The sequence below is a fragment of the Takifugu rubripes genome, chromosome 9 (genome assembly GCF_901000725.2).
Source record: "Takifugu rubripes chromosome 9, fTakRub1.2, whole genome shotgun sequence".
Classification (NCBI taxonomy): Eukaryota; Metazoa; Chordata; class Actinopteri; order Tetraodontiformes; family Tetraodontidae; genus Takifugu; species Takifugu rubripes.
The window spans coordinates 14,518,391-14,529,932 of record NC_042293.1 but is presented as its reverse complement, the minus strand read 5'-3'; the positions used below and the strand labels follow the sequence as shown (position 1 = coordinate 14,529,932).

Genomic DNA, 11,542 nt, shown 5'->3' with positions numbered 1-11,542 from the left:
CGACGGAGGTGGTAAACTTCACACTGCAATGCAAAGTTCAAAGCTGTCTGAACATGAGCCCAGAGCACGCACGTACCAACATTTGGCTTTTATTTCGTTCCTATCTACTAGTATTGATAACACGATGTCGTTTTGAGACATGTGGCCTGAGACATGTGAGGCTCTGTGAGCCACACAGGAAGTGAAACTGAAAAAGGAGAACGGTCGGAGCCGTGGGGGTCTTCACCCCCTCCAGGTGTGGAGAAAGGAGCCTCCAGCTCTCCACTGTGTGTAAACGTCACTGAAAGTGAGCGGCACTTTTGAAGCATCACCGCTACCTTAACTCAGCAACAGCAACCACTGATCGACAAAACGTCTCTTAAACATCTGCACTGGCGTCGTCCTGAACCAAGAACTCTGACGGGTCAGAACAACAGCCCATTCTAGAAAGGATGTGACTTGCAACGGGGTTTATATTTGTGTTAGAATACTCGAGACTATGTCTGCAGGAAGGGTTCAAATGTGTGAGACTCAGCTGAGTAAAATGGAGGCATTGATGATGCATCAAATACCCTCTGTGTCACATTTGCCACGGTTTCACACCTACAGATACATACTGTCAAAAAACAAGACTTTACTGTCCAAAGTCAAAAAAGGGACATTTCGGAAAGATCCCCGTTCACGAAGTTCATGTTGTAAATGTCTTACTCTGTTCTTAAAGATCTTCTGCAACATTTAGTTCCCCACAGAACTTTTATTCTGTTTACTCAGATGCAACCTTTTCCCACAGAGAACTGATGTTTCACATATTTAAAATGATAAAAACCACAAACGTGATAATTGTGACTACAAAGATGGGAGTTTAATGGATAATTCATGAGTTCCACATCAAAAAAGCTGTTTAAGCTCCTGTTTCTGAATACTGACGTAGGAGAGCCGGTCGTCTCTTCTGCTCTTTTGTCCTTAAAGCAATTAAAAGCAGATGCTAATGGGCAGCATGGAATCGAAGAGTGGTCCTCAAGGAAATGGCCGAGTCCTGGTCCCTTTGGGCCGAGCCTCCTCGGTCTTGGCCCAGGACCTCTAACATTCAAGGCCAGCGTGGTTAGACGGATGTGCGTCGTGACTTCCTGGAAGCGACAAACATTTTCCACACATTACGAAAGGTGAAGAACTCCCTATATTGGAAGCCATAATGGAGAAACTTTGATTTTCCTTGGTTTTCCTAACTTTACCCCAAGAAAAGTTTATTTCTGAGATGAAGTCAGCTGATTGGAGCCACTGATTAGTTCGTCCATATCTTCAATATTTGAGCCCGGCTTTGGTCTGTGGTCGTCCTCCACCTGTTCTACAGAACAAACAATAAAGCTGCCGGCTGAAATAAAGCTACTCCCGAGCCTCGTGGGGTGTTATCTTGTGTCACACTGAAAGATAATTGCCTCAGAGATAATCTACAGGTCGGCTTTAATGAGTCTGAAAAGTTTGTTCTTCTAAGCACATTTGGATGAAAGGACGTCAGATCTGTCAGGCTGCTCACTTTTACATCTGCTCCCAAGATTACGGAGGGTCTGTTTTGATGAAAACCCTTCCTCCATAGGTGGACGTGTTTGGGTTTCTGTCATCTAATGATGAAGAGTAACGCTACCCCCCCCCCCCCCCCAGCCCACTTGATGAATTTCCCCTTATGATGAATGAGAGCGATAGCACTGAAGATTCCTCCCCCATTCTGATGTCTTTTTCCAACAGTTACTTATCGGCCCCGACTCCTGGCGTGGCTCAGCTACAGGAGCAGCTGGGTTGGCTCGATCTCGGGCCTGATTGATGATCACTTTAATTCAGAACAACCGGTCAGGCTTTGTGTTTTTTCACCCAGGAAGTGAACAAAATCCAGGCGTGTGATCTACCAGCAGATCAAAACTGTTGAATTCTGCTTTGAAGGTGGAAATTTCAACGAGACTTTTTTGGAGATCAATTGGATTTTGGTCACAAACGTGTGCCGACTTGATTAAATGACCACGTGGGATGAGATCCCACATGTGTTCAACAGCTTACCGGAACCCAACAAAAGTGGCAATAGTTCCCGATTCCTGTGAGCGTACTTAATGAGCTGTCATATTTGGCCTCTGTGTGGCTTATTTCTGTTTGTTGTTGGGTTTTCTGTTGTACCTTGCGGCTTGTTTAAGTTCTGTTTCCTTTTTCTCGCGCGCTGGTTCCCGAGGCGGCGGCCACTCCCTGCTGGGGCTGTTTTCACAAGTCCTGTGGTTTGGTGTGCACGTCAGGGATGACTTGGATTTTTGGATTTTCCCTCTATTTAGTGGTCAGCCTCTTTAATGAAGTTATCTCCTTATTCTATTTTATAATAAAAACATAAAATTAAACGGTTGTTGACCGTCTCTGTAAAACAAACCTGTGTCCCACTTTTTGTGAGGGAAATTCCCCAAGGTTGTGTTGTCACAACCTCATTCCGTAAGCCAGACCCCTTCACTCATGTGCCTGGAAATAATTGATTTAATGATATCCTCATGTAACGCTTGCAAGCATTTAAAATTATACTCATGTCTCATGTCTAAACCCAGTCTGCAGCTGAAAATAAGCCATTAAGTTGGTGGCGATGTCCCCAGCTAGCGCTTGCACAGAGCAACAGTGGTTCTCTGTTGTGCAATTTTTCAATTTGTAGAACTAAACTGATTATCAAGAATTGAACAGAATCGTTTGTCAGACATCAGAGACACTATGTTACTGTGGTAGGATATTAAATGTTCAATCTCCTGGCCGTTTCGTTTTTTTTCGTTTAAAGCTAGCTGTGGAAATCAAGTGTGGGCAGGGAACAAGGCTGCAGAAAAGCCAGCATTCCTGCTTCAGCGCTCACAACTCTGATGAGATAAACCGTTTATGGCAGATAAGTACGGCCTCTTCTTAGGGTTAGATGTTTCAGTTGAACATAAAGGGCTCCCTTCACTCCTGCTAACTACCACCCTGAGGTCACTCCACCTCACAGACACGTGGGACGTGCCCCCTTCACTCACACATCCCAGCATAACAGAGTTTCTAGATCACGGCTAATTCTGTGCAAAGATGCTCAGCCTGTTACAGAAATCCCATTAATTGGTGCCAGGGTTCAACGTCACTTCCACTCCTGCTTCAATACAGCATCAATATGCAGCTCAGCTTCAGGAGACCCCGAGAGATGAAGGATGTCAGAGGGGATGGGCGATCTGACGAGCGAGTGAAGTGGAGAAGTACGGGCCAGAGTTGGGTGATACTCATTAATACATTTCCAGGGAAGGTCGGTGGATAGCGAAGTATTATCGTTGCGCTGCCCATTCGCTCCTTGGCCCTGAGGAAATGATCTAATTCCAGTGACTGATCTAATGTCAGCCTGACATGTGAAGCAGGGCCTCTCCGATAAGAGGAGGCACGCTGGCAGTGAAGCATCAGAGGGCTGTGCGTGGAAATGAAATTGATCTGTTAGTCAGGTAGGGCAAATCTAGGAACCACGGGTCCCAGCAGCTTCAACTTTGATGTGTTTTAACTGGCTTGTGTTACCATGGTGACCGCTCCCTGGATTGTACGCAGGTTTTCACAGAGTGAGACGTGATTGTAGTCCAATTGGAAATGGTGCATGTTTGGTGCTAAAATTAGCTGCGTCCAAAACAGCAGTGCAGAAATAATGCTGCTATGGGCTGTGAGTGATGTGGATGACAGTGTTCATTTATTTGATGGAGTCTTTTGGTACCAATAAAGAGAATTTCAGGTTTGAAAGACAGAAGTCTTAGAGAAACACCCGTGTAAAAATAAAATGGTGCAAAATGACCTTTTCCTGGACCTCTAGAGTCCAGACTTGGAGTAAAATTTCAGTTAGAGTAACAAAGAAATCGGGCTTATTACTATTGTTATTATTATATAGACATCGATGTTGTGGGAGTCTTTCCAATGACATTAAAAATGCACCGTTCACTCACAGCAAATGTGCATGGTCCTCATGAGTCTCCATGACTGGTGAGGGTTTGCCTGTTTACTCATGAGCTCCAGTTTGCGGTTGAGAGCAGTTAAAGCTGTCGTCACCTTTTCACCGTGTCCTCGCTCACCTGTTGTCCTGCCTTGTTCATGGAGACGGAACGCTCCCGACTGTTCATCTGTGCGAGCGTCTGATTTGAGCGGATCTGATGGTGTTTACTCTCGGTCTCCGAGCAACGATCAGTCAGCGCGGCTCTTCTGGAGGCGTCGCTGCCAACTCTTCCACAACAGTCAAAACTCTGAAACGGTTCCGCCCGTATGGCCTAATGACCGAGACGTGTAAATACAAACTGGCCTGATTTATTCAGACAGTCTTTATGTGCAGGTCTCTTAATCTTTTAAGAGGATTTCAGGTAAACAAGAACATAGATTCTAGTATTTTGTTCAGGTCCATTACCAAAGCTGCAGCATTAAAAGTTTTTTTTCCCCCCGACCAAAGGTTTGAGTCTTATTTAAAACAGACTGTTCTGGCCTCCTTCCAGGAATCAAAAATGGCTTTAAACAATCATGGCAACATTCCAGCACAGAACATTTAAGATAAGGGGTTAAATGGTCTTGATATACTGTGATGACATCATCCCAATCAGATGAAAAAAACCGTTAAAGCCAAAATGCACCCTATCAATCCCCACCACATGCACAAGAGTCACGCACACAGTTCTCAGCACATTTGTGTCTCTGTGTGCAGCATTACACAACAACAACTGGGCCGGTTTTCAGGAAAGGCTGAGATCTTTGGCTCTGTTACAGTGCAGATCCGAATCACCAAGATGGAGAAAAGATATTTCAGATTGCACAACAGTGGTGAGCGAACCGGCTAAGCTAAGCTGAACCTGACTGGAGACGAGGCACCGCGAGGCTGTCCTTGCCGTGGACGCTTGTCCCTTCTGGCTGCACGAGCGCCCTCGCCTCACACCAGCACCGCGATGCTGGTACCAGCTCACGCCTGGGTGGACTGGCTGATGAACTCAAATGGTCTCTAAAAACAACACGATCACAGGTGCCATAAACGTGATGGCGTCCTTTAAGAGTTCTTTTTCTTGGATCCATCCGTCACTTCCCCCTCTGAAGGACAGATGGTCCCCATTACAACAAAGGTTGGATTGCAGTCATCTGTTCCGTTGAGTTCACGACAGAGCCGGGGCCCCTCCCTGGAGGAGGCCTCCACTGGCAGCACATGCACATGAATAATGCATGCACATGCTGTGCACTGGTGCCTTGATTGGGGAGCAGCACTTAAACCCTTTATTTAAAAAAAAAACCCAACAGAAATAATATGTATTTTAAACTGCTCAAATCCTTGACAACCCAGTACTTCCAGAATATTCTAGCTTCTCTCTCCCCCCATAGAGCGAACCAGGACTGGTAAAGTGCACGTTTGGATATCAAAGATGGAAGAATGAGTGACGTTTGGGATTCTGATGCCTCTGTTTAACCAATAAGATTCCAGAATCTGGGGCGAGATCTCCAGGAGCATGTTCCACTGTGTAGTGGCCATTTCCCAAATTAAGGAGTAGGAGGTTTGGGAATGTGTTCCAGAAGGTGGCTTCATGTGGGCAAGGCCCACATTTCCAGCGTTGCTCTAAAGAAGCGAGGGGAAGATGAACTCGTGTGCAGGCTGAAACAGATTTACAGAGGCAGCATCTAAACTTCCCTCCTTCAGAAGTACATTTTACAGATTAATGTAATTCCATCGGGGACCGCATGATCCTTAACGCGGTGCCAGAGCCGATGATTCACCCATTTGAAACGCCTCTGTTCCGTGTGCGCCCACGTCTCCGAGTGTGCGTGCAAGCGCCGGCGTACTGCTTAAACTTGGGTGCTGACGGACACTGTACTCGTCACATGGCGCTGCAGTTTCACCCGCCGTTCATAATGGGCCTAAATCCCTGGATAACCATCAGGCCAGTCGGTTGATGGAAGAACAGGTTAAACACATAGCGGTCTGTCAGCGCCGTTGTAGGCTAAGCTGATTAACAAGTTCAAGCACTTCAGGAAGTATTATTTCACCCAAAGTATGTTTTTCAACCTTTTGAGGCTTGAATCAGCCCAGGTTCTATATGTCATAACTCATGTAGAAGGCACTAAAACAGCAGAGTGTTCCAAAGTGCTGCATTAACGCAGCCTCTCATACGGGGTTGAAAAGCCAAAGAACAGAAGTGAGTTTTTAGGAGGCTTTTGAAAACAGGGAGCGAGTCAGCCCGCCCGACCGTCACCTATCTTCACCTTGGCCCCTTTGACTCCTTGGCCCCTTTGGAAGAAGCTGCATTTCACCACGCTGAGCATCTACAGGTCCCCGTCCAGATCGGCAGCTCTGGTGTTCAAATGTTGATTTAAAAAATACCCAAATCCCACATGCATAGCAGTTTATCACAGGTTCAAAAGCAAAGCTATTTTTTCTTTCGGCCCAGTCGGTGCTGCAGCCGGTCGGCCCCTCTGCGGGTTTCCAATCACTTCATGCAAACCAGATTCTGGCCTTGTGGTCGCTGAGCATGATCCCAAAGGAAAAACCAGGACGAAGGAATGAGAGGAAACTCCAGGAGAGGATCAGTGGAATGAGTTAATTCCACAGATATCATGCACCTTTATGTTCCCCATAAGCTTTTGGGGCATTTCCAAACCACCAGCACCTCACAGTGAGGCGGGGCATCTTTCATTGGGGGTAATTATGTTTGTTGTGTAAATTCTGATTTTTGGAGTGTTTTATGACGCACTTATGGTTTTACTCATCCCCAAACTCCTAAAATAATTATCATTAGATGGATGATTAGAATCTTTTTGTTGCTCTTCCAGCAGACGTGTTGCCCGTCTGAGTCGTATGAGCGTTGCCAAGTTCATGCCCAAAGAAAAAAACCCACACGTTGTTGCATTGTGGTTCATTTAGCTTTTTTATTATGTTTTTGAAGCAGCTCATTTATCTGCTGAAAGAAAGTGCATGGGATCTTAATTAACATCTCATCAGTCAATGCATCACAGGGCTCTGTCATTTGTATTTGCTTCTGCTTGCTGTACGGTGCCTCCGAGGCAGAGATGTTCTCTGGGGAAGTGGTGCACGTCCCTCCACTCATGATGTTGCGCAACATCAGACCGGTGGTTAAATGGCTCGGTCTCGTATAAACACACACACACACAAAAACGTTATTGCTTCACACACAAGCAGACACAATGTTTACGCAGCAATTAACCGTGGAACACACGTGTGACGTGTCCAATGATTGACGGTTTAGGAATTAAATGTTGGTTTCTGAAACAGGAAGGTGGTTCAGGATTAGTCGCCACAAGCAGCTTCTAGCGCTCAGTCGCACCGCCAGAAGATGATGTTGTTCAGCTCGCAGTCGCAGATGGTTTAAGGTCGAAGTCTGAAAAGTCCCAGAGTTAAAAACAGGTTTGCATATTTTACAAGCGTCTGTGCAGCACAGACGTCCTGTGGTCAGGGCGGCGAGGATAAAGAAGGATAAAGACAGTCAGGGTGCAAAGATGTGCACCGTACTAAGCTTCGATTGGCTCTGTCTATAGAGTATATCCCTCCTACGTCAGCAACCTGCTGTATATAACCGACGGGGGAGGCCTCAACAGCCCCCCGCTGTGCTTGAAAATCTCCCAAATTCTCCCCGAGCCAGTCGCCAATAAACCTCAAACTGTAAGACCACAAGATGTTTCTGTGCTTTTGGCTTCTGCTTCACATCGAAGGGGCCAGAAAATATTTACAACAACTAAACATACAAAAATTTTCCAGCTGCTTTGTATTTCAGTAGAACGTGTGATATTAAAAACAGACTCAATTCAAGGGGATCCAGCAGAGCATATTCTGAGAAGGATTTCAAGCACCACTCCCCCAACCAGCCCATCACAGTGACCCAAGGTCTAGATCAAGGTGATCTTTTTTATGGAAGCAATTTGTGGTGCAGTCAGCAGTGCTAGAAAAAAAGAGAGAACAAACAGAACCCTCATACATACAGGAGAACCAACAGGGAGGGAGTCCATGTCCCATGATGCCGTTAAGGAGTCCAGCAGTGATGTGGAGAAATTCATTTTTCAGTCTACTTGTCCTGCACCTTCGGCTAAGCACATCTACGAGCTGTTGGAACAAAGTCTGCAAAGAGAAGGAGAAGACAGACATCTAAAATGGCCTGAGCATTCTTTGTGGTTTTAGATAAAAGGGAATGTTTGTCCAGATTAAGATTGGCGTTTTTCAAGGTCAAAGACTCAAACCACGAAATGAGAGAATGTTAAGAGACTCGATAGTTCCAGCTTCCATAGACGAGACCAGAACCAATCAACGCACAAGTCCTGTTTCCTTCAGAGCAGGTTTGTAGGCAGGAGTCAAACACACGATACTGCGGTCTTTTATGCTAAAAGGAATTCTGCTAAAACTCGGTAAAGCCCTGTTTATGGAACTACGACACAGGTCCAGACATTTCATTTTCCTGGTAGGACAAATTCCAGATTGCTAAAAGTTACTGAGCGACATTCCAGGTTTACACTGGTTGAACTTGGCCATCACAAGGCTGCGCTGTAGCCCGTGTAGCCGTGCAGCGTCCATGTTGGCCCTCAGGTGGATTTATACAGAGGTGATGAACAGCCGAGGGAATTCCCTCAGGACAGAAAAAGGAGACGATGACACAAGGATTCCCCAACCACCACCGTGTTACACCAGCTTTTACAGGCCAATAAACGGAGCCCCCACCCAGTGATCTCCCTGCCACCATCGGGCCTCTGTCAAGGCTTTAAATCCAGAGCAGGTTGTAGAGCTGTAGGGCTGTTTCAGCAAAGTTGACTATCAGAAAGGGCGACCCTCAGGTGGCCTCGCCTCGCAGGCCTCTGGAATACTGGTGTCAAGTGGAACAGAAGCCTCGAGGCGAGCAAGAAGACTTGTACGTTAAGAATTCGTTAATGAGACGCAGAAGACAGGTTGATCCACAAAGAGAGCACGCTGCTCTCACTGCTGCGGGCCGCTACGGCGTCAACGGGAACGTCACTGATGCCAAAGTCTGGTGAAGTATTTGCAGAGTTCGGCTTCAAACCTTGGTTCCAGCATGAAGGTTCTTTATCCCTTCTGAGACATCTGACACTGGTTTGAAGGCCAGTCGGCTCTTAGCTCCACAAAGAGGAAGTCGGCCTGAAAAGATTTTCAAATGCAGCCTCCACCTTTTGGCTCCTCTCTGAAGTTGAATTAAATGTGAAAGAATAGATTGTGAGCTTGGAACAGGCTTTCTTTGAATATTTCAGAGACACATTCACGAGACCAAATGGAACAAAATGAAATGTGTCTCTGAAACACTGTAGAACATCTTTCCTCAGCTGCCTCAGGCAGCAACAAACTACTGGGAAGGTACCATCCCTTAAAAAGCCTCTACAGGGAAATTCCTTCCATTGCTAATTGAGGTCCAATCATCAAAGAAGGCTGAAGAATTACACTCTTCCTTGGACAAATGAATGAATAACCTTGAGACTTGGAGGTGTCCATTAGTCCCTCCAGCATGAAAGCAGCTGCTGCCTCCTTTGAAGCAAAAGGGATTTTTTCATGCCGCTGTGACTTGTATCAGGTTTTATGCACTTGTCTTTATACTTTCAGAGGCATAAATGAGTTCTCTGATTTTCTGAAGGCGCGATTGTTGTCACAAAAAGCTCTAACAAACCAAGACCAACATCAAAAGAAACACACCAGTAAAGCGAGTTAGCCTTTGGCTAATCAGATAAGGCTCCAGGTTCCAGGTTTAATTAAGACTGCAGCAGACTAACTGGATAGGCTAACACTTTATGGTGGATTAAGTGGGGGAACTGGCTGTTTAAAGTGTTGCCCGCCCCATCGTTGCTAGGTAGAGGAGGCTGGAACACAAACACAAACTACATAAAGACAGATGGAAACCAAACGTTGCAAACTCCAGCAGAGTTGGAAACCAGGTGACGGCCTGCCACCAATTTGTATGAGCAGGAACAGGTGACGGGGATCTCCTTGATGACGGCACCTGGCTCTCAGCATGGAGTCCGCATTTTGCCTTGTTAAGCAGAAAACAAACAGGTGGGTTATGAGATGCAGTGGCCTGCACGCACAACTGCAGGACCTCCTATAAATGGAATGCATCAGTCAGTAATTCTCCCAGTGTCGACTGTGCAACAGTCCCATTGTCACCTGTGCACTGTTGCCAGGTGAGCTGTGACGTAAAACAAATCAGGAGTGTGTGCAGGAAATCAAACAGAAGCTCGTATGTCACTCATACTCCACGACAATAACGTGACCCCAACAAAAATCTTTCAATAAGAAAGCCTTCACATAGCATTCATTCCCAGGTTAGGCAGCTCTATGTTCTTCAGTATCAGATCGGATGATCGATGACCAGCTACCTTTGATCCACCCCGTTAAGATACAGACTTCACCTGCAGGAGATCCTGTAGACTGTGTAGCAGGTCTGTGGGTCGGTGTGACGGGTTGCATTATCCTGCTGAATGAAGCCACATTTGCAGATGCTTGGATGGGGGCAAGGGCTGTTGATTAATGCCGACCATCTACAAGTGCCAACAGCAATTAACTTGCTTGTTTGAGTTATGGCTCAAGTTTGAGTTTATCAAGTTTGAGTAACTGTGAGAAACATTTCAATCTGCAGTTCTAGGTATTAAAAATCAAAGAGAATTTAGGTATATGGTTGTTTGTGGAAGTGAAAAACTCCCTCACAATGTTGTTTTCTGGTTACCCAACAGTGTGAGCAACAGCACAATCCTGCTTTGTACCAACTGAGTTCACGGCAGCCGCATCAGAGCAAGTTTTCTCTTGCCAAGAAGCTGTCTGTTGAGCTTCTCCATAGTCCTCTTTAAATCGAAGTCCTATGATCTCTTAATGATGGATTTAAGGCTCAATGGTTACGCCTCAAATATGCAGGAGCAAGTGTGTGAAAACCCAACTCGTACAAGTTCATCCATTGAGTCACACTGGTGACTGGTTTTGAAAACACATAAATAAACGCCTGCGGCCTGGAGCGCTGCAGTTGGCTGCATAGAGGAGACTGACCAACAAAGTTATCAGGTGGGGGGGGTGGTACACAGGAACGTGTCTGATTGGGTATTAGTGCAAGGACTGTGTGTACATTACACCTCTTGTGTGTTGCACTGTGCCCCCAGAGGCCTTCAGGACACTGGCCAACCCCACTGACCAAATGTTCATAAAGAATTCTCTTGTTATGAAGGATATTTGGTTGCACAATATCTGTTTGCAATGTTGCAACTTGAAATGACTAACTGTTGGCTTCACCTCACCACCATTTTGGATGTTAGTACTTACAGAGTGATCTTATAACGCAAGTTACACGTGTAGCATTGGGGAGTTGTTAACCATCAGTTCTTAAATCACCTGTTTGACACTGGGACCATGACCAAAAAAACAAACCGACGCTGATGTTTTCCAAGCTTTAAATGTGGTCCTGGCAGCATGTACGTTTTAAAAAAGTGTTTGTCACACTAACAGCACCATCATTTGATTGTGGGTGGGCCAACAGAAAACTGGATGAGCCAGTTAAAATAAGTCAAACCCCTGCAGCAACTTTGTAGCCTGTCA

At 45.9% G+C, this 11,542-nt stretch overlaps 1 long non-coding RNA gene across 2 annotated transcripts; it reads right to left on the bottom strand.

Annotated features, from left to right (window-relative positions):
* Positions 1-6,862: 6,862 nt before the first annotated feature.
* LOC105416961 (uncharacterized) lies at positions 6,863-9,976 on the bottom strand. 2 transcript variants are annotated; one of them, XR_964834.2, is made up of 3 exons: positions 9,659-9,976; positions 7,951-8,086; positions 6,863-7,352 (listed from the first exon to the last, which is right to left on the bottom strand). It is a non-coding gene; the product is annotated as an uncharacterized lncRNA (long non-coding RNA). The 2 variants fall into 2 exon arrangements; XR_964835.2 differs by lacking the exon at positions 9,659-9,976 and adding an exon at positions 9,018-9,158.
* Positions 9,977-11,542: the final 1,566 nt, after the last annotated feature.